The following is an 18,964-nucleotide window of genomic DNA, read 5'->3' as shown; positions in this document are numbered from 1 at the left end:
CAAAACTACTTCTAGTTTTATTAAAACTTTCCAAGATTTCTCTTCAAAGAAAACAAGGAACTGAAATGGGTTTTGTTTTTCATCCCATTTCTACCAAGTATTGATTTATAAAACATTATTACTATTTTGCTTTGTTTTAACAAAAAAGCTTGTTTATGGTACCTATACCATTTCTTGTTTCCCTCTTGATTATTTTACATTTGAGAAAAACTCTACCTAACTTGAGAAAGCAAGTAGAATATTTTGAACCCCTATGTTCCAACTAGTTTTATCTCAACACTTTCAAACTTCATTCCACTTGAGTTCATTCCCAATTGTCCCTAGACAATTGAGGTGTTTCAAATACTTTTCAAACAAGATCTTTTTCAAATGACAACTCTTGCACATCTTATGCACATCTCTGATCCACCACATTGTATCCCCTCCATCCTCCAATTCTGGATCAAATGGATGACCATTTGATACTTTCAACTCACTCCCTATTGACCTCTCATTTGTAGAGCAATTTATATTCTTTTCCATCATTACCTTGACCTCATGAATTCATGATTTAAGTCCCCATATTCTTCATTGTGAGTATATGGTTACTTCACTCACCATCTCTCTTAATCTTGCTCTACCATTGTCTCAACCACCATCACCACCATCATCTCTTGGCCAATTTGATAATTTGCTCTAAGTACTTTATTCTCCAACATTGCCACCAATGTTTATTATCACCTCTCTCCCAAATTTTAATACATCATCAAACCATTTTTAGCTAACCCCTCAAAAACTCAACCTTGGTCGACATTCATGAAGTGGCATTGCACTTTGTTTGTTCACTTGTGGTTGTCAAGAAGGAGCCGGCCATGGCAAGAAAATTCGGCCAGCCCTCCCTCCTCATTTCCTTCTCTTCCAAGCCTTGCCTCCCAACTACCCCAATCACTAAATGGGCAGCCACCCACCTTGGCCAATCAAATAAGGAGGCAGCCACCCCTCTCCCTCTATAAATTGGCCCTTGGCCGGCCACTCCCTCCTCCTTTGGTCATTTTTCTCACACTCCACTCCCTCACACTCTCCTCTACCTCTCCCCCACGAAAATGCTGCTGCCCCTTGCTCCCATGGCCGGCCATGGCCATGGAAGGCACTCCAAGATGAAGCTCCCTTCTCCCTCAAGCTCCTCCTCACCATGAGAGCCTCCCTCTCCTTCTTCTCCCCAACCCTAGATGGTTTTCTCTCCTCTTACTCTTCCTCCATTGCTAAGATTGGATCTTGATGCAGGTGCATGTTGGTCCAAGCATGGAGAAGCTTGAGCTATCCTCAGATCTGAAGTTCTTGAGCAAAGTTCGTCCAAATCCTTGCAGTAATTTCTGCTATCTTGCTGTTTCAGATTCTGGTACGAACTTGTAAAATCCACCAAATCTCGTGCGCAGATCCAAATCGAGTGATACAAAGTTCCGCAGATAGATACGGAAAAGATCTACAATTTGGCGTTGGTCTCATCCGCAAATTCGTTACGGATTGTCCGTGGTAAATAAAGTTCTGTAAACATGCAGATTCACTGTTTGTTAGATTTGTTCCGTTTTACGAAACCTTTTTGAGCAAACTCAACTGTAGGTGAGAGCCCTCTTCAATACCTTCATTTTGGTGGTGGTTTCACTTCGATTGACCTCCTGAAACTGAAATGGTTCACAGGTCAAGATCTGGTCAGATCTGACTTTGTTGAATTAAACCAGGAGCTTGGGAATGAATCTTTGAGTGAAACAAATTGGGTAAGAACCACCTATTCAATACCTTTCAGATGCAGCTGACCTCCTATTTTTGTGATTGATGTACGATTTGTGGTGAATTAAACTTTTTTTGTGTGTTCTGTAGACATGGCTGTTAGCTTTTAAATCACCAAAAATCCATATTTGAACCAAATTGAGTGATTCCGGTTCTGTAGGACTACTGAATGTTTTCTTAATCTTCTCAAACAAGTTTCAAACCCTTACCTGTTCTGTAACTCCAGAGGTAAAGCAAATGGTATAGACATGCAGTAATCTTGTCAATCCATTTGTGAGAGTTTCAGAAACAATTTGAACCCAAATCCAATTGTGTGTGCACCTCTGTTTAGATATCTTTCAAATGCCAGTGGTCTCATATTTTTAGGATTTTTCTACGATTTATGGCTTACAGATCTTGTTTTCTGTACAGTCAGATTCAAAGAAATTCCTAAAATTGTAGGTTTAATATTTTTGGGTGATTCCAACTGGGTTAGTCTTGTATTAGTACTAGCCATCTAGGAAAAATATTATTAGTCTCTGTTCATGCATATTCGTTACTGTTAGTAAGGTATATGTGTGACATGCATTGTTGGACCAAAACTTGTTGGTCTATTTAAAACCCTTGACCAACTCTCTTTATTAGGAATCGACAACCTTTGTTTTATGCTTGCAAAACAAAACCTCTGCAACTTAACATTAGCCCTATTGTTTTGCTTAAGTTTTCAAATGATGTGGAATATGGTTTGCTTCCTATTTTGGATGTTGTGTTGTGTGAGCCAACTAAGTTAGGAAAACTGTTTTCTACTTTTCCCAAAATGTTTGAAAATGTACTGTGAATGTGTTTGATGCCAAACTAATGCTCTTGTCCTCTTTATGATGTTATCTACCAGGGGATGTTTGGTTTATACCATGGTGATAACCGAGAGAGGCAATTGCTAAGTTGTGATGCACTCATACCTCTAGTAGGTAAATAAATGGGGTTTTCTAAATTAAAACTCTTGAAGTTGTTTGTGGTATCTATAAGTCCTTAGTATGTTATACCTTGGCTGCATGGTTAGTTGTTGATTGTTGAATGTTGTCTTGTTGATGCAATGTGATTGATTGTGTTCCTTTTATATTTTCCGGCGCTAGATGCGAACAATTCCGGAGAAGAAGAAGAAGTGGAATTGGACAAGGATTTTATTTATATTGTTGGGATTCTTATATTGATAGAGTTGAAGAAGTACAGGGACAAATAAGCCAAGGCAAGCCATTTACTTTGATCCATCATTCTCTGTGTTCTTGATTGAGATCTTGCCATCCTTTGGTCTCTTGGCTCCTTGTGTTCCTTGGGTTTTCGATTACTTTGTTTCTTTACATACTTTCCACCAAGTATGTAAGGTTCTCCTTGTTACTTTGCATACCTACTCTAAGTATGCGAATTACGTTCATCGCCTTTTGACAACTCTAATTCTAGTAAAGATATGGGTTAACCTCATTAAAAATTTCTCCACTTTTGATTATCTCCATTTATGCTCAATGTGAGTATGGATGTCTTTGTCACCCTTCATGGTATAATGGCAACTTTTGGGCTATTATACTTCTTAGTTCACGCATAAACTTTAGGTTGGGAAAACCCTCAAGGTTTTACCTTGTTGTAAAAGTTTTTGATAAAACCTTGGGCATGATGTTTTCCCCAAGTGAGGATTTATGAAAGGAAAGGATTTGGTAAAAATGATGAGGATGTGAAAAAGGTTGGGTTTTATGAAAACTTTGGCGCCTAAGTACTCACCCATGACAATTAACTAGCGCAACCACAATATCCAAAGTGGGCACGGGCTTAGTCCGTAGTTTGTTGAATTTGACATGAGATACCTTCACCACTCTCTAGGAGGGTCACGATGACCTCTGACACCGGGTTGCGCTCCGAAAGAGGCAATACACTGCATTAACTTGCAGCCGGACGATTACTGAGGGTCTTCTGTCGTGGCGCCGGAGATACGCTCAAAAAGGAGGTATGCTGCCGGGGTGCCGAGAAGGGTTAAGCCCGCAGGGAGGGGCTCATGTTAAGGGAGACAGGCGAAAGACTATGACCGATTATCCGAGTCTCGCATACTTTCGTATGACGATCTGGGGATGATCCCGGCGGATTTATCGGTTCTTGTGGGGAAAGTGCGCAAACTCTGCAGAGTTAAATCTATTCGAATAGCCGCGTCCGCGGTCATGGACGGTTGGATTGGCTGTTGCTTAGCCTGATGTGTTTTGTTTGTGAAAATGTTTGACAAAGGAAAGAAACGGGTTTTGTGTTGGAGTACTTGGAGTACTGGTAAAATGGTTGATGACCACAATGAGGTGGTCGGAAAGGAATGGATAAAAATTGGGTCTACCCTTCCTAAGCGTTTATGTCGTGAAAGATCTTCCTAAATTAAGTCTAGTAGTGAGGTCTTAGATATATTCTCTCATCTCCTTCACCCATGAAGTTGAGATGCTAACTCCACTAAAACACTTCTTCTCTTCTACATAACATATTCTTGTTATATAAGTGGTCATTCCCTCTTGATCTCCTAGTTAGTCCTCGGTACCTTGTTCTCCTTGATATGTTACTCTGTAAATGGTTTGCGAGTACAATTCCAAATGTACTCACGGCTTTGTCCCTGGCTATATACTTGGCCAGACTTGAAGGAGTTCGACAGATGAAGGAGGAGTTGGCGATGTCTATGCGAGCTAGGAACGTCTTCCCAGTCAGTTGCCTGTAGGGTTATGGCAGATGACTTGGGTACTGCGCTGCTGAAGTGATGATGCTACTCTGATGTTTAGTTAGGCCCTTCGAGGCTATTATGTAATTATCGGTCATGTGACCATGTTGTAATTTTCTTATTCCGCTTTGTAATTGGATGGTGTAATTTGATATCAGTTCGGTTATGTGTTCACGGCGCACTGATCATGGGATCGTGAACTGTATACATAACAGGGAATTTCGGACAGCTAGTCCGGGGTCCCCACAGTGGGAAAGAGGGCGGGAGGCAGCAGTTGATTGGGCGAGATGGGCAGTGGGCAACGTGTCTGCGTGGCGGTGCTGCCGTTTGGACGCGAGTGCGCATCGGTGGCACGGTGAAAAGAGAGGACGCGCTGGCGACTGGGTCATCTGCCAGCTGCTTGACGCAATGACGGGACGCGGCATCGGCGTAGGCGTGCACAGGAAAGGGAAGAGGCCAGCGGGCGTTTGTCTCTGGGGCACGTGAGCATGCTGCTATGCCCGCCCCATCGTCCAAAGCCACCAACATGAGAGGGTGAGGCATCCACCATGGCCGTGCCCGTGCAGACGTGCACGGTGACCACATGTGGGTGCCGCGGCGCGTCAGAGGAAGGTGTCGTGTGTGCGAGCATGTCTGAGAGAGAGAGGGGTGCATGGAGACGTCGAAGGCTAGTTGGCCTCTTGTGCATGTTCAACAGAGGGAAAGAGAGGCAGGAGTTGTCTCTATGCATGCGGGTTGCCAAGGGAGGGAGTGACGGGAGAGGATGCTAGGGTGCTAGAGAGGGCAGGAATGGGGATGCAGACGAGAGAGGGATGCAACAGGGATGCAGTGAGGGGAAGTAGCAGGGATAGGGATAGCCAACGGTTTGGCAAGTAGTGGGGAAGGTAGAGATGGACACGGTTGCACACGCCCATGGAATGGCATGGCCGGTTGCTTGTTGGTCTTCCATAGTCTTGGCATCAGACCTCCTTCTCCCATCTCCCAAACAGATACAACCAAAGGCGTGGTGTACTGTAGCGACTTGTGATGATCGTCCTAAGTGGTGAGAGGGAGGGAGATAGAATATATATGGCTCACACGCATGCCATATATCACAGCATGGCCGGTCACTCTCTTGGTGCAAGCCTAGGTGATCAAGAACAAGACTCAAATGGCATTGTATATCAGCAAGGATTTGATGTTGGTGATGGTAAAGAATAGATCATAGAGATGTGGTTGATGTATAGAAGTTGTCATTTAAATTTAGAATTTATAAGGATTAGCTTGATCACTAGGGGATTTAATCAAATTATTGATGAAATTATTCAAATAACATTTTGAAATTTTTCAAAAGGAGCAAAATAATATTTGGGCTCGAAATATGCTCTAGTTGCAAGACAATACATGTAGGTTTTTCTCAAAAACTATTTGATAAAGTGCACGCAATGGAATATGCACCATTAACATGCATTTTGGAAATAGGAGAATAGAAATAAGAAAATAATTTTCTAGAAATTATTTTTGAAAGGAAATGATATGTTAAAACATATCGGTAACATTTCCCATTTTTATTTCAAAAAAATATTTTGAAAGGGTTTGGTACTAGAAAAAGTTTTGTGGGTGGAGAATAAAGACAAATAGGGTTTCTATGGATTTAGGTCAATTGAAGGGAAACTCATTTCGAGAGTTAAAAAAACATACGATGGTTGTCTTGAGAGTTTAGTTTTGGGTTTTCCGATATACCACTATTTAGTATAGATCACATACCAGCAATCAACTTAGGAAAAATCAAGACAAACATACATATTGAAGAGCACACAAGAGTCTAGTCAACCAAAGTCAAAAGGAGTGTAGGGTTAAATTCATCTGAGACAAATATATTGTAAGCTGATGTCTACGCACGCTTCTATTCCTGTAGACAGTGTTGGGCCTCCAAGAGCAGAGGTTTGTAGAACAGCAGCAAGTTTCCCTTAAGTGAATTGTGGGGACCCCGGACTAGCTGTCCGAAATACCTGTTATGTATACAATTCACGATCCCATGATCAGTGCGTCGTGAACACATAACCGAACTGATATCAAATTACACCATCCATTACAAAGCGGAATAAGAAAAATTACAATAAGGTCTCATGACCAATATTTACATAATAGCCTCGAAGGGCCTAACTAAACATCAGAGTAGCATCATCACTTTAACAGCGCGGAGCCCAAGTCATCTGCCATAAACCCTACAGGCAACTGACTCGGAAGACGTTCCTAGCTCGCATAGATGTCGTCAACTCCTTCTTCATCTGTCGTTCTCCTCCAAGTCTGGCCAAGTAAATAGCTAGGGACAAAGCCGTGAGTACATTTGGAATTGTACTCGCAAACCAACACGAAGGTACTTTGCAAGGGTGCAAGATAACAAGTGATAATCTAAGATGACAAGAGGGAAGAGATAATTTCTCTTGTGGAAATAGCATGTAGAAGAGAAGTAATTTCTCTTGTGGATATAGCATCCCGGCATCTTAGAAGAAGGGGATACTCAAGGGGTTCTATGACATCTCTATATCTTTGTTGAAGAAGATACTTCAAAAGAGTTCTACAACATAAAACACTAGGGAGGGGGTAACCCAATTTGTTTCCTTTCCGACCATCTCCATACGGTAAACCAAACCATTCCCGTACCCTTCCGGTACTCCGAAAACAAGTTCCTTTCTTTCATTTCCCAAACAATTTTTGTAAACCAAAAACACATCAGGCTAAGCAACAGCCATTCCAACCGTCCATGACCGCGGACGCGGCTATTCGAATAGATTTTACTCTGCAGAGTTTGCACACTTTCCCCACCTCTATCCGGATACCTATCGTGTGGGCATCATCCCCGCATAACAACATATGCCACGACGGATACCCGAACATAGCCTTTCGCCCATCCGACTTAGCAAGAGGTCCTACCCTATGGAGTATGTACCTCCCCGGCACCGTGGCAGCTCACCTCCCTTTGAGCGTGGCTCCACCGCCAAGCCAGGAGACCCATAGTGTCTTCCGGACGGGTCAGCCCCGAAGGCCTCCCGTTATACTATTGTCCCAACCATGACAACCCAGACTCGGGGGTAACCGTACCCTTGTATAGTTGTGCGGTGCCTCATGCTAAGAAGAACAAACGTCAAGCTAAGCTCCGTGCCCACATTGGAGTAGATGTGGTTGCGCGGGTTAATTGTCACGGGTGAATACTTAGGCGCCAAAGTTTTCGAAAACAAGATTTTCTTTCCAACCATCTTTGCCAAGATCCTTTCCTTTCGTAAACACACGCTTGGGTAAGTCCAACTCACCCAAGGTTTTCAAAAATTCTTTTCAACAAGGTATTTTTCCAAGGGGGTTCCCAACCTGTAGTTTTATGGATGAACTAAGATACATCAAGGCATGATGCTAGCCATCATACCACTAAGGATATGATAATTGAGGTGTCAAGGGGATATCATACCACTACGGAGGTGACAAAATAAGTGGTCAAGGGGGCATACATGCTTAGGGTAAGCATGCCTAACATCAACAAGGGGTTCAACATACTTGGGAATAAGTATGCATAGAGTAGAGGACCAAACATCACACATGATACAAGGAACCAAGTATATAATGGAACAATGAACACAACAAGAAGGATAAATAGCAAGAGATCAAAAGATGGCTTGCCTTGGCTTATTTGTCCCTGGACTTCTTCAACTTCATCAGATAAGAATTCCAACAATATAGATAAAATCCTCGTCCGAACCACTTCTTCTTCTTCTCCGATTTTGTTCGCATCTAACGCCGGAAAATATAAAAGGAACACAATCAACACATTACACCAACTGAACAAACATGCAACAATCAGAAACTAACAACTCAACCAAGGGCTAACATACTAAGGACCTATAGATACTACAAAACAACTTAAGAGTTTTAATTTAGAAAACTCAATTTATTCACCTAATAAAGGCATGAGAGCCTCACAAATGAGCAATTGCCTCTTTGGGTATCACCATGGCATAAATTAATTATCCCCTGGTATATAACACCACAAAGAAGACAAGTGAATTGGTTAGGTATCAAAAGCATTCTTATTTTATTTTAAAACATTTTTTTTTGAAAAGTAGGAAATCATTTTCCTAGTTTATTTGGCTAATAGACACTATACAAAAATAGGAGGTAAACAATATGCTACACTCTTTTAAAACTTAAGCAAAACAATAGGACTAAGGTTAAGTTGCAGAGGTTTTGTTTTGCAAGAATAAAACATAGGTTGACCTTTTTTAAATAAAAAGAGTTGGTTAAAGATTTTAAATAAACAAAACTTTTGGTACAACATTTCATGCGATACACACATTAACACAAACAGTAACAAATTTGCATGAACAGAGACTAACAATATTATTCCTAGATGGCCAGTACTAAAACAAGACTAACACAATTGGATTCATCCAAAAATATTAATCCTACAATTTTTAAAATTACAAACACTAAACAGGATGTAGTAATCATGTTTAATGTACTAAAAATCGTACAAACATCCTAAAAATATGAGGTTAGTGGCAATGGAAAGGTATGGAAATTTGTGATCCAACGCAGTTGGTTTCACTGGATTTGGATTAGTGGATCTCGAGTTATTAACAGAGGGGTGCTACTGGTTTTAACAGCAAAAAAAAAAACAGCATTTTCTAAAATTTGAAACGGCTGACACAGGCGGGAATCACTGGGCCGTGCGGTTTTGAAATGTGGGCCGGCCCAGGAGAGAAATCCAGGTGGAGGAAAAATAAAAAGAGAGGAAACGGGGAGGGGGCCCAGGCGGGCCAGGCCTGTGGCCGACGTGGCCATGCAGGCTCACGGGGGACGTCCTCGTCCCCTCGACCACGCGCGCATGCGTTTGTCGGAAGGAGAGAGCGGGTGCTCCAGGGACTTACCGGCGGCGGTCGAGGGCGGGTTCTGGGCGACGGCGTGGCTCAGGCGAGTGGCGGCGCATCGGCTGGTCGACGCGGCCGGGCAGCACGCTCAGCAGCTCCTCCCGTCATCAACACGGGCAGCTCTTCTTCCGGCACTCTCCTCGGATAAACGACGATGGCGGCGACTACGGGCAGTCCTAGACGATGCAGAGGGGAGGGTCAGGACGAGCAGGTCATGGCAAACGCATTTGAAAAGAAAAGGGAGGGCAGAGGGGGGGTCGGTGTTGGGCGCCATCTTCCAAACCACCCGACGGTGGCCATGGACGGGCGGTGTTCCCCTCCGTTGAGCAGCGGCCAGGGAGGCTCTGAGGCGTTCTCCGCATGTGCTCTGGAGGTGGAGAGGAGTGGTCTGGAGTGGAGAGGAGTGGCGAAGGGAGAGGCTAGCGCTCGGTCCGTCTTTTATAGCCAACTTATTGGTGCACGGTGGACATGGAGCAGGGCGATGAAGCCAGGTCGGGGGTGAGCGTGGTTGGACGGGCAAGTGCTGCCATTGAGTAGTGCATCCAGAGGCGGATCTAGTGCCACTGAGAACGAGAAGAAAGACGAGCTGAGTTTCCCAAACCGAGGTGGTGATTGCGCGGGCCTCTAGGTGTTCGATACGTCCCGACGGAAGAAGAGGGCATGCGGGGGAGAGATGATCATTGCATTGGGGTCCGAGCACAGTGCCTTGCAGGCCTATGTCAAAGGATTCTACGGGAGAGGCGACGATGGTTGGGAACGCGCAGGCATGGCTAGGACGAGGTGACCACGTTTTTGGTGAGCACGGGCTAGATGCTGCGGGGCTGGGCTTGCCTCGGGACCATGCCCGTTGGGTAGAGGGATGCCAGAGCGACTTCATGGCGCGGTCTTGGGAGGTGAGGTGCTGGCTGCCGTGCTAACCAAGATTGTGGTGACCATCAGGTTGGCATGGTCGGGTGGGATGATGGGGAGCATTGGGGTTCGGGGGAAAGGCATCCAGGGACTCCAGGAATCCAGGGAAGGGGACTAGACAAGGTTAGAGGTGCAGGAGTGCAGCCCTAGGTTGTTTTGTCAAAGCCTATGCCATTTAGGGTATTGGGAAGGGAAAGGGAGAGGGAAGAGAAAGGGGAGGTGGAGGTGTGATGCAGGGCTATGTAGGGGAGCCAGGTAGGGAGCCAGGTCGTGGTTTCCCAAGATAGAGTGGGATAGGAGAGAGAGAGAGAGAAGTAATGGCAAGCATTGCCATACAAGCAACATGGCCGGCCACATCTTGTTAAGCCTTAGATGGTCATGCATAAATGCTCAAATGGACTATGGAAATATTCTAGGTGATGTTACTAATGATGGCAAGGGTAGTGCTAAGTTTGATCAAGGTAGAAGGAATTGGAGAGTTGTAATATGTGATACTCAAGTATGGATAAAGAGAGGAAAAAGGAGGTGTGAGCATGGTTACATGCAATAATGCATAAGCATTATTAGGTGTCAATAAAATGGGGTATAGTTGGGGGCACAAAGGTTACTTTAAAAAAAAATGGCTCAACAAATAAGGTTGGGATCTCTTTTGTGGCTATGGCAAATTTTGAAAAGAAAGGTGAATTGAAAATGTTGAGAGAAACTATGTGGAAAATAGGAGTTCAAAATGTCCCACTCTCTTGAGAAAGCAAGGTAGATTTTCTCATGTTAAAAAGAAACAAGAAATGGTTTAAGTACCAAAAACATGCATTTGGTTAGAAAACAAAACAAGGAGAATAGTTATAAAGAAAATATTTTTGGGAGGAGATAAGGTGATATGAAATACCACACAAATGTCCTATTTTGTTTGAGACAATAAATTGAAAAAGCTTTTGATAAATCTAGGATTAATTTTGTAGTGAGAGTTAGAGAAGAAACTTAAATAGGATTTTGGAAATGTTCCGTAGAGGAAAGTAAGAATAAATTTTTGGAGAAAGATCACAAGGGTAGATGATTATTACACAATGTAGCAATCATCTCCACACTTGGTTTTGTGAATATTAAACTAGATAAAAGAAAAAATAGAAGGTAAAAGAGAAGAAAGTGATCTTAAGGTTAAACATTGGATAGGGTACAAGATCAAGTGAAAATAAGAATTTCAATGGTAGAATGGGACATGCAAGACGTGGAAGTTGTAGAGGGTGTCGCATAGATGAGATCCATGCATTGATATCACCAATAACAGTTGTGGGTGCTTAAGAAACAACTGCCAAAGTTGGAACATTTTAAGCCTACCAAAACATCTTATTGACTTGGCTTCAAAAATCATCAAGGATATGTGGGTATAAGAAAGATTTGGTTCAAGGCAAGGACATGGTTGGGAAGTGCTCATGATAAGGTAGGTCTAGGACCAAGTGCATTACCTTATATGGCAAGGGGTAGCTTAATTCAGGGGTTCAAAAATGGAACCTGGAAATAGATTTAGGACTTAGCCAATTTTTGTGGTGTTTTAGGGTTCTGGACTAGGGTAAGAGAAAAGGATGTAGTAAGAAGGATAACAATTCTTCCTAAGTCACACATGTGTTTTATTAGGTGAGTTGTTTGTTTTACCACTAGAGATGTTGTTCTTTGAGGTAGCTCAAGACAAAACTCAACAAGCAGAACAAGACAATTCATCTACCAATAGATCAAAACAATTCATTAACAAACCGATCAAGGCAATTCATCTTAATTAGTTTGCTGAAAAAGTTTTTGTTCCCCCTAATTTTTGTACTCAAGACAACTAAACAAGGTTGAAAAAGTTGGGGTGTGATAGATCTTCCACCCTTAAAATAATCTCGTCCCGAGATTACTAAGCGTACTTTTAGAGGGGTCGCAAGTTTTAACTAAAGTTAGACTCCATTCTTCTGTAGGTGTGCAGTTGTCGAGAAGGTCGTAGCTTCAGCTTCTGAGAGACACGGTAGATTCTAGCCGAGAGCAAGCTTCGTGATGAGGTAGACTACTCCAAGCAGGTGTTAGATCTGACGCTTCTTAAAGATCCTAGCGGGGGTTCAGGATGTCTAAGAGATTTAGTGTACCCCAACGGTACTTTAGCAGGGTTGAAAACTTTTTAGAGTTAGCTTAAAATTTAGTGGAAGACGAAGTCTTCCACCCTTAAAATTGTTTATCGGGGGAGGGGTTTGAAAACTCCAAGCTTCGGCCACGGGTCTTGTCGGTGCTTTCGAAGAAGTCATTGATCTCCTGTCTTGAGTTGAAAACATCTTCAGGGGGCGATGTACAATCCACCGCTTCAAGGAGAGTTAACGCATCCCAAGTTTCCAACGGTGTTTTAGAAAGGTTGAAGATTTTTGGGTTAGCTCCAATTTTTAGTGGAAGACGAGGTCTTCCACCCTTGAGATTTTTCATTGGGCTTTTGGAAAAACTCAAAGCTTCTGCCTTGTGGTACTGTCTGGGGCTTCTGAATAAGTCATCGATCTTCCGCATTCAGTTGAAGAATCTTTGGGGGAAACATGCAGACCACAACTTCAAGTGGCACTCAAGGTGTAAACTAAACCGTTTGGGATGCGCGGTGAGTTAGTAAGTCGACGAGACGCCTGGTTGGTATCCATATGAAGCAGCAACTGAGGTCGTCGAAGACAATCTTGAGCTTGAGGGTCGGTGCTGACTTCTACTAGCTAAGAAGTTAGCGGGCAAACTACGCCTAAAGTCTTGAGTCTTGAAGTATCTTCAGGAGCTTCACTTGATGAGGAGCAAATGAACCATGTGATGCAGCTTGTCTTTGACGCAATGGTTCTCTCAGCTTGTTAGACGGTGTGTTAGAGGGTAGTTTTCAAGAAGATATCCTCGAGGTTAGCGCGATTATGCTCCAAGGTTAGTCCAAATTAGTATCTCTTCTCGTAGAGGTGCAGTCATTCTTGAAGGTATGGCTTCCTCTTTCTTGTAGTAGAGATGCTCCAGCTGATCTTGAAGATAGTCAGCGTAGATAGGGGTCTGGGTTAGTTTTTCTGATGGTTGAAAAACAACTGCTAACATGGTTAGAGTTAGAGCCTTACGTTAACCTATCCAACTAACTAGCAGTTAGCAATACATCGGCGAGGTAGGTGAGGGTGAAAACATCTTAGGGAGGCTTCCTATTCTGGGTTATCACACTAAGAGTATTTTTCAGGCCGAAGGATCAAGACAATCATACACACAACAAACAGATAAAGGCCACTTCAAGGAAGCACACTAGGGAACTATAAGCAATCATCAAACCAGACATGGTACTCTAAGTATCCAGAGATTCCTAATGCGCGGGGGTAGCTCAATCAAAGCGATTGAGTTTGTCCTATCCATCCTATAGGTTTGGGGCTAGTCGCATATGTTGACGTCTTCATATCGTTAGCATCAGCTTCAAATTGGATCCTTGTAGCAGTTTGTGGTGAAGGGGCCGGGTGTTGAGTCGTTGATGTTGAGGCGGAGGAGAAAACTGTGTAGAACTTCTAGTCTCGACATCCCGGAAACATGAGGTCTTCGAAGAGGTAGCTGTTGAGGTGCTCCCGGAGTCAAGATCTTCTCGTTGCTGGCCTAAAAATTACTTGTCAAGAAACTGAGGACTTGATCCCTGACGACTGCAAAAAGTGCATGTCCATGGATGAACAAGGTCAGCTCCTTGACATACTTTGTTGACAACCAAAGAGATGATCTAATTATCCTTTTTGTGGGCACACTAAGTCGGCCTCCAATCTTCAATAGCTGCTGTTGGAGATACACGAGTCTTCCTAAAAGATTGATCCATCTTCGATTTCGAGTCTCCGGTCTGAGTCGGGGACATCGTCCAGTTTGTAGGTTTGAAGTGGATGAGACAATAGAGTAACAATTTTTTTTTTGAATATTTTTGGTAAAGCGGAGGGATAAGAATTTAGAAGTTTCGAAGAAATAAGAGGAGTAGAAGCTATGCTTCCGACTAAAGAAAGAATTTGTTTGGTAAATATTTTTCTCAAGTACTTGTTTCCTAACTAACGTCCATGCTAACTAAGGTCTCCTACAGTCAGGATAGCTCTGATACCAGCTCTGTGGGGACCCCGGACTAGCTGTCCGAAATACCCTGTTATGTATACAATTCACGATCCCATGATCAGTGCGTCGTGAACACATAACCGAACTGATATCAAATTACACCATCCATTACAAAGCGGAATAAGAAAAATTACAATAAGGTCTCATGACCAATATTTACATAATAGCCTCGAAGGGACTAACTAAACATCAGAGTAGCATCATCACTTTAACAGCGCGGAGCCCAAGTCATCTGCCATAAACCCTACAGGCAACTGACTGGGAAGACGTTCCTAGCTCGCATAGACGTCGTCAACTCCTTTTTCATCTGTCGTTCTCCTCCAAGTCTGGCCAAGTAAATAGCCAGGGACAAAGCCGTGAGTACATTTGGAATTGTACTCGCAAACCAACACGAAGGTACTTTGCAAGGGTGCAAGATAACAAGTGCAAATCTAAGATGACAAGAGGGAAGAGATAATTTCTCTTGTGGAAATAGCATGTAGAAGAGAAGTAGTTTCTCTTGTGGATATAGCATCCCGGCATCTTAGAAGAAGGGGATACTCAAGGGGTTCTATGACATCTCTATATCTTTGTTGAAGAAGATACTTCAAAAGAGTTCTACAACATAAAACACTAGGGAGGGGGTAACCCAATTTGTTTCCTTTCCGACCATCTCCATACGGTAAACCAAACCATTCCCGTACCCTTCCGGTACTCCGAAAACAAGTTCCTTTCTTTCATTTCCCAAACAATTTTTGTAAACCAAAAACACATCAGGCTAAGCAACAGCCATTCCAACCGTCCATGACCGCAGACGCGGCTATTCGAATAGATTTTACTCTGCAGAGTTTGCACACTTTCCCCACCTCTATCCGGATACCTATTGTGTGGGCATCATCCCCGCATAACAACATATGCCACGACGGATACCCGAACATAGCCTTTCGCCCATCCGACTTAGCAAGAGGTCCTACCCTATGGAGTATGTACCTCCTCGGCACCGTGGCAGCTCACCTCCCTTTGAGCGTGGCTCCACCGCCAAGCCAGGAGACCCATAGTGTCTTCCGGACGGGTCAGCCCCGAAGGCCTCCCGTTATACTATTGTCCCAACCATGACAACCCGGACTCGGGGGTAACCGTACCCTTGTATAGTTGTGCGGTGCCTCATGCTAAGAAGAACAAACGTGAAGCTAAGCTCCGTGCCCATGTTGGAGTAGATGTGGTTGCGCGGGTTAATTGTCACGGGTGAATACTTAGGCGCCAAAGTTTTCGAAAACAAGATTTTCTTTCCAACCATCTTTGCCAAGATCCTTTCCTTTCGTAAACACACGCTTGGGTAAGTCCAACTCACCCAAGGTTTTCAAAAATTCTTTTCAACAAGGTATTTTTCCAAGGGGGTTCCCAACCTGTAGTTTTATGGATGAACTAAGATACATCAAGGCATGATGCTAGCCATCATACCACTAAGGATATGATAATTGAGGTGTCAAGGGGATATCATACCACTACGGAGGTGACAAAATAAGTGGTCAAGGGGGCATACATGCTTAGGGTAAGCATGCCTAACATCAACAAGGGGTTCAACATACTTGGGAATAAGTATGCATAGAGTAGAGGACCAAACATCACACATGATACAAGGAACCAAGTATATAATGGAACAATGAACACAACAAGAAGGATAAATAGCAAGAGATCAAAAGATGGCTTGCCTTGGCTTATTTGTCCCTGGACTTCTTCAACTTCATCAGATAAGAATTCCAACAATATAGATAAAATCCTCGTCCGAACCACTTCTTCTTCTTCTTCTCCGATTTTGTTCGCATCTAACGTCGGAAAATATAAAAGGAACACAATCAACACATTACACCAACTGAACAAACATGCAACAATCAGAAACTAACAACTCAACCAAGGGCTAACATACTAAGGACCTATAGATACTACAAAACAACTTAAGAGTTTTAATTTAGAAAACTCAATTTATTCACCTAATAAAGGCATGAGAGCCTCACAAATGAGCAATTGCCTCTTTGGGTATCACCATGGCATAAATTAATTATCCCCTGGTATATAACACCACAAAGAAGACAAGTGAATTGGTTAGGTATCAAAAGCATTCATATTTTATTTTAAAACATTTTTTTTTGAAAAGTAGGAAATCATTTTCCTAGTTTATTTGGCTAATAGACACTATACAAAAATAGGAGGTAAACAATATTCTACACTCTTTTAAAACTTAAGCAAAACAATAGGACTAAGGTTAAGTTGCAGAGGTTTTGTTTTGCAAGAATAAAACATAGGTTGACCTTTTTTAAATAAAAAGAGTTGGTTAAAGATTTTAAATAAACAAAACTTTTGGTACAACATTTCATGCGATACACACATTAACACAAACAGTAACAAATTTGCATGAATAGAGACTAACAATATTCTTCCTAGATGGACAGTACTAAAACAAGACTAACACAATTGGATTCATCCAAAAATATTAATCCTACAATTTTTAAAATTACAAACACTAAACAGGATGTAGTAATCATGTTTAATGTACTAAAAATCGTACAAAAATCCTAAAAATATGAGGTCAGTGGCAATGGAAAGGTATGGAAATTTGTGATCCAACGCAGTTGGTTTCACTGGATTTGGATTAGTGGATCTCGAGTTATTAACAGAGGGGTGCTACTGGTTTTAACAGCAAAAAAAACAGCATTTTCTAAAATTTGAAACGGCTGACACAGGCGGGAATCACTGGGCCGTGCGGTTTTGAAACGTGGGCTGGCCCAGGAGAGAAATCCAAGTGGAGGAAAAATAAAAAGAGAGGAAACGGGGAGGGGGCCCAGGCGGGCCAGGCCTGTGGCCGACGTGGCCATGCAGGCTCACGGGGGACGTCCTCGTCCCCTCGACCACGCGCGCATGCGTTTGGCGGAAGGAGAGAGCGGGTGCTCCAGGGACTTACCGGCGGCGGTCGAGGGCGAGTTCTGGGCGACGGCGTGGCTCAGGCGAGTGGCGGCGCATCGGCTGGTCGACGCGGCCGGGCAGCACGCTCAGCAGCTCCTCCCGTCATCAACACGGGCAGCTCTTCTTCCGGCGCTCTCCTCGGATAAACGACGACGGCGGCGACTACGGGCAGTCCTGGACAATGCAGAGGGGAGGGTCAGGACGAGCAGGTCATGGCAAACGCATTTGAAAAGAAAAGGGAGGGCAGAGGGGGGGTCGGTGTTGGGCGCCATCTTCCAAACCACCCGACGGTGGCCATGGACGGGCGGTGTTCCCCTCCGTCGAGCAGCGGCCAGGGAGGCTCTGAGGCGTTCTCCGCATGTGTTCTGGAGGTGGAGAGGAGTGGTCTGGAGTGGAGAGGAGTGGCGAAGGGAGAGGCTAGCGCTCGGTCCGTCTTTTATAGCCAACTTGTTGGTGCACGGTGGACATGGAGCAGGGCGATGAAGCCAGGTCGGGGGTGAGCGTGGTTGGACGGGCAAGTGCTGCCATTGAGTAGTGCATCTAGAGGCGGATCTAGTGCCGCTGAGAACGAGAAGAAAGACGAGCTGAGTTTCCCAAACCGAGGTGGTGATTGCGCGGGCCTCTAGGTGTTCGATAAGTCCCGACGGAAGAAGAGGGCATGCGGGGGAGAGATGATCATTGCATTGGGGTCCGAGCACAGTGCCTTGCAGGCCTATGTCAAAGGATTCTACGGGAGAGGCGACGATGGTTGGGAACGCGCAGGCATGGCCAGGACGAGGTGACCACGTTTTTGGTGAGCACGGGCTAGATGCTGTGGGGCTGGGCTTGCCTCGGGACCATGCCCGTTGGGTAGAGGGATGCCAGAGCGACTTCATGGCGCGGTCTTGGGAGGTGAGGTGCTGGCTGCCGTGCTAACCAAGATTGTGGTGACCATCAGGTTGGCATGGTCGGGTGGGATGATGGGGAGCATTGGGGTTCGGGGGAAAGGCATCCAGGGACTCCAGGAATCCAGGGAAGGGGACTAGACAAGGTTAGAGGTGCAGGAGTGCAGCCCTAGGTTGTTTTGTCAAAGCCTATGCCATTTAGGGTATTGGGAAGGGAAAGGGAGAGGGAAGAGAAAGGGGAGGTGGAGGAGTGATGCAGGGCTATGTAGGGGAGCCAGGTAGGGAGCCAGGTCGTGGTTTCCCAAGATAGAGTGGGATAGGAGAGAGAGAGAGAAGTAATGGCAAGCATTGCCATACAAGCAACATGGCCGGCCACATCTTGTTAAGCCTTAGATGGTCATGCATAAATGCTCAAATGGACTATGGAAATATTCTAGGTGATGTTACTAATGATGGCATGGGTAGTGCTAAGTTTGATCAAGGTAGAAGGAATTGGAGAGTTGTAATATGTGATACTCAAGTATGGATAAAGAGAGGAAAAAGGAGGTGTGAGCATGGTTACATGCAATAATGCATAAGCATTATTAGGTGTCAATAAAATGGGGTATAGTTGGGGGCACAAAGGTTACTTTAAAAAAAAATGGCTCAACAAATAAGGTTGGGATCTCTTTTGTGGCTATGGCAAATTTTGAAAAGAAAGGTGAATTGAAAATGTTGAGAGAAACTATGTGGAAAATAGGAGTTCAAAA

At 44.0% G+C, this 18,964-nt stretch overlaps 1 long non-coding RNA gene across 1 annotated transcript; it reads left to right on the top strand.

Annotated features, from left to right (window-relative positions):
* Positions 1-2,788: 2,788 nt before the first annotated feature.
* LOC127320797 (uncharacterized) lies at positions 2,789-4,671 on the top strand. The gene is made up of 2 exons (XR_007863543.2): positions 2,789-2,992; positions 4,402-4,671. It is a non-coding gene; the product is annotated as an uncharacterized lncRNA (long non-coding RNA).
* Positions 4,672-18,964: the final 14,293 nt, after the last annotated feature.

This window comes from Lolium perenne, chromosome 2 (assembly GCF_019359855.2).
Source record: "Lolium perenne isolate Kyuss_39 chromosome 2, Kyuss_2.0, whole genome shotgun sequence".
NCBI lineage: Eukaryota > Viridiplantae > Streptophyta > Magnoliopsida > Poales > Poaceae > Lolium > Lolium perenne.
The sequence above is the reverse complement of the archived record's forward strand: the minus strand, read 5'-3'. Positions and strand labels throughout refer to the sequence as shown.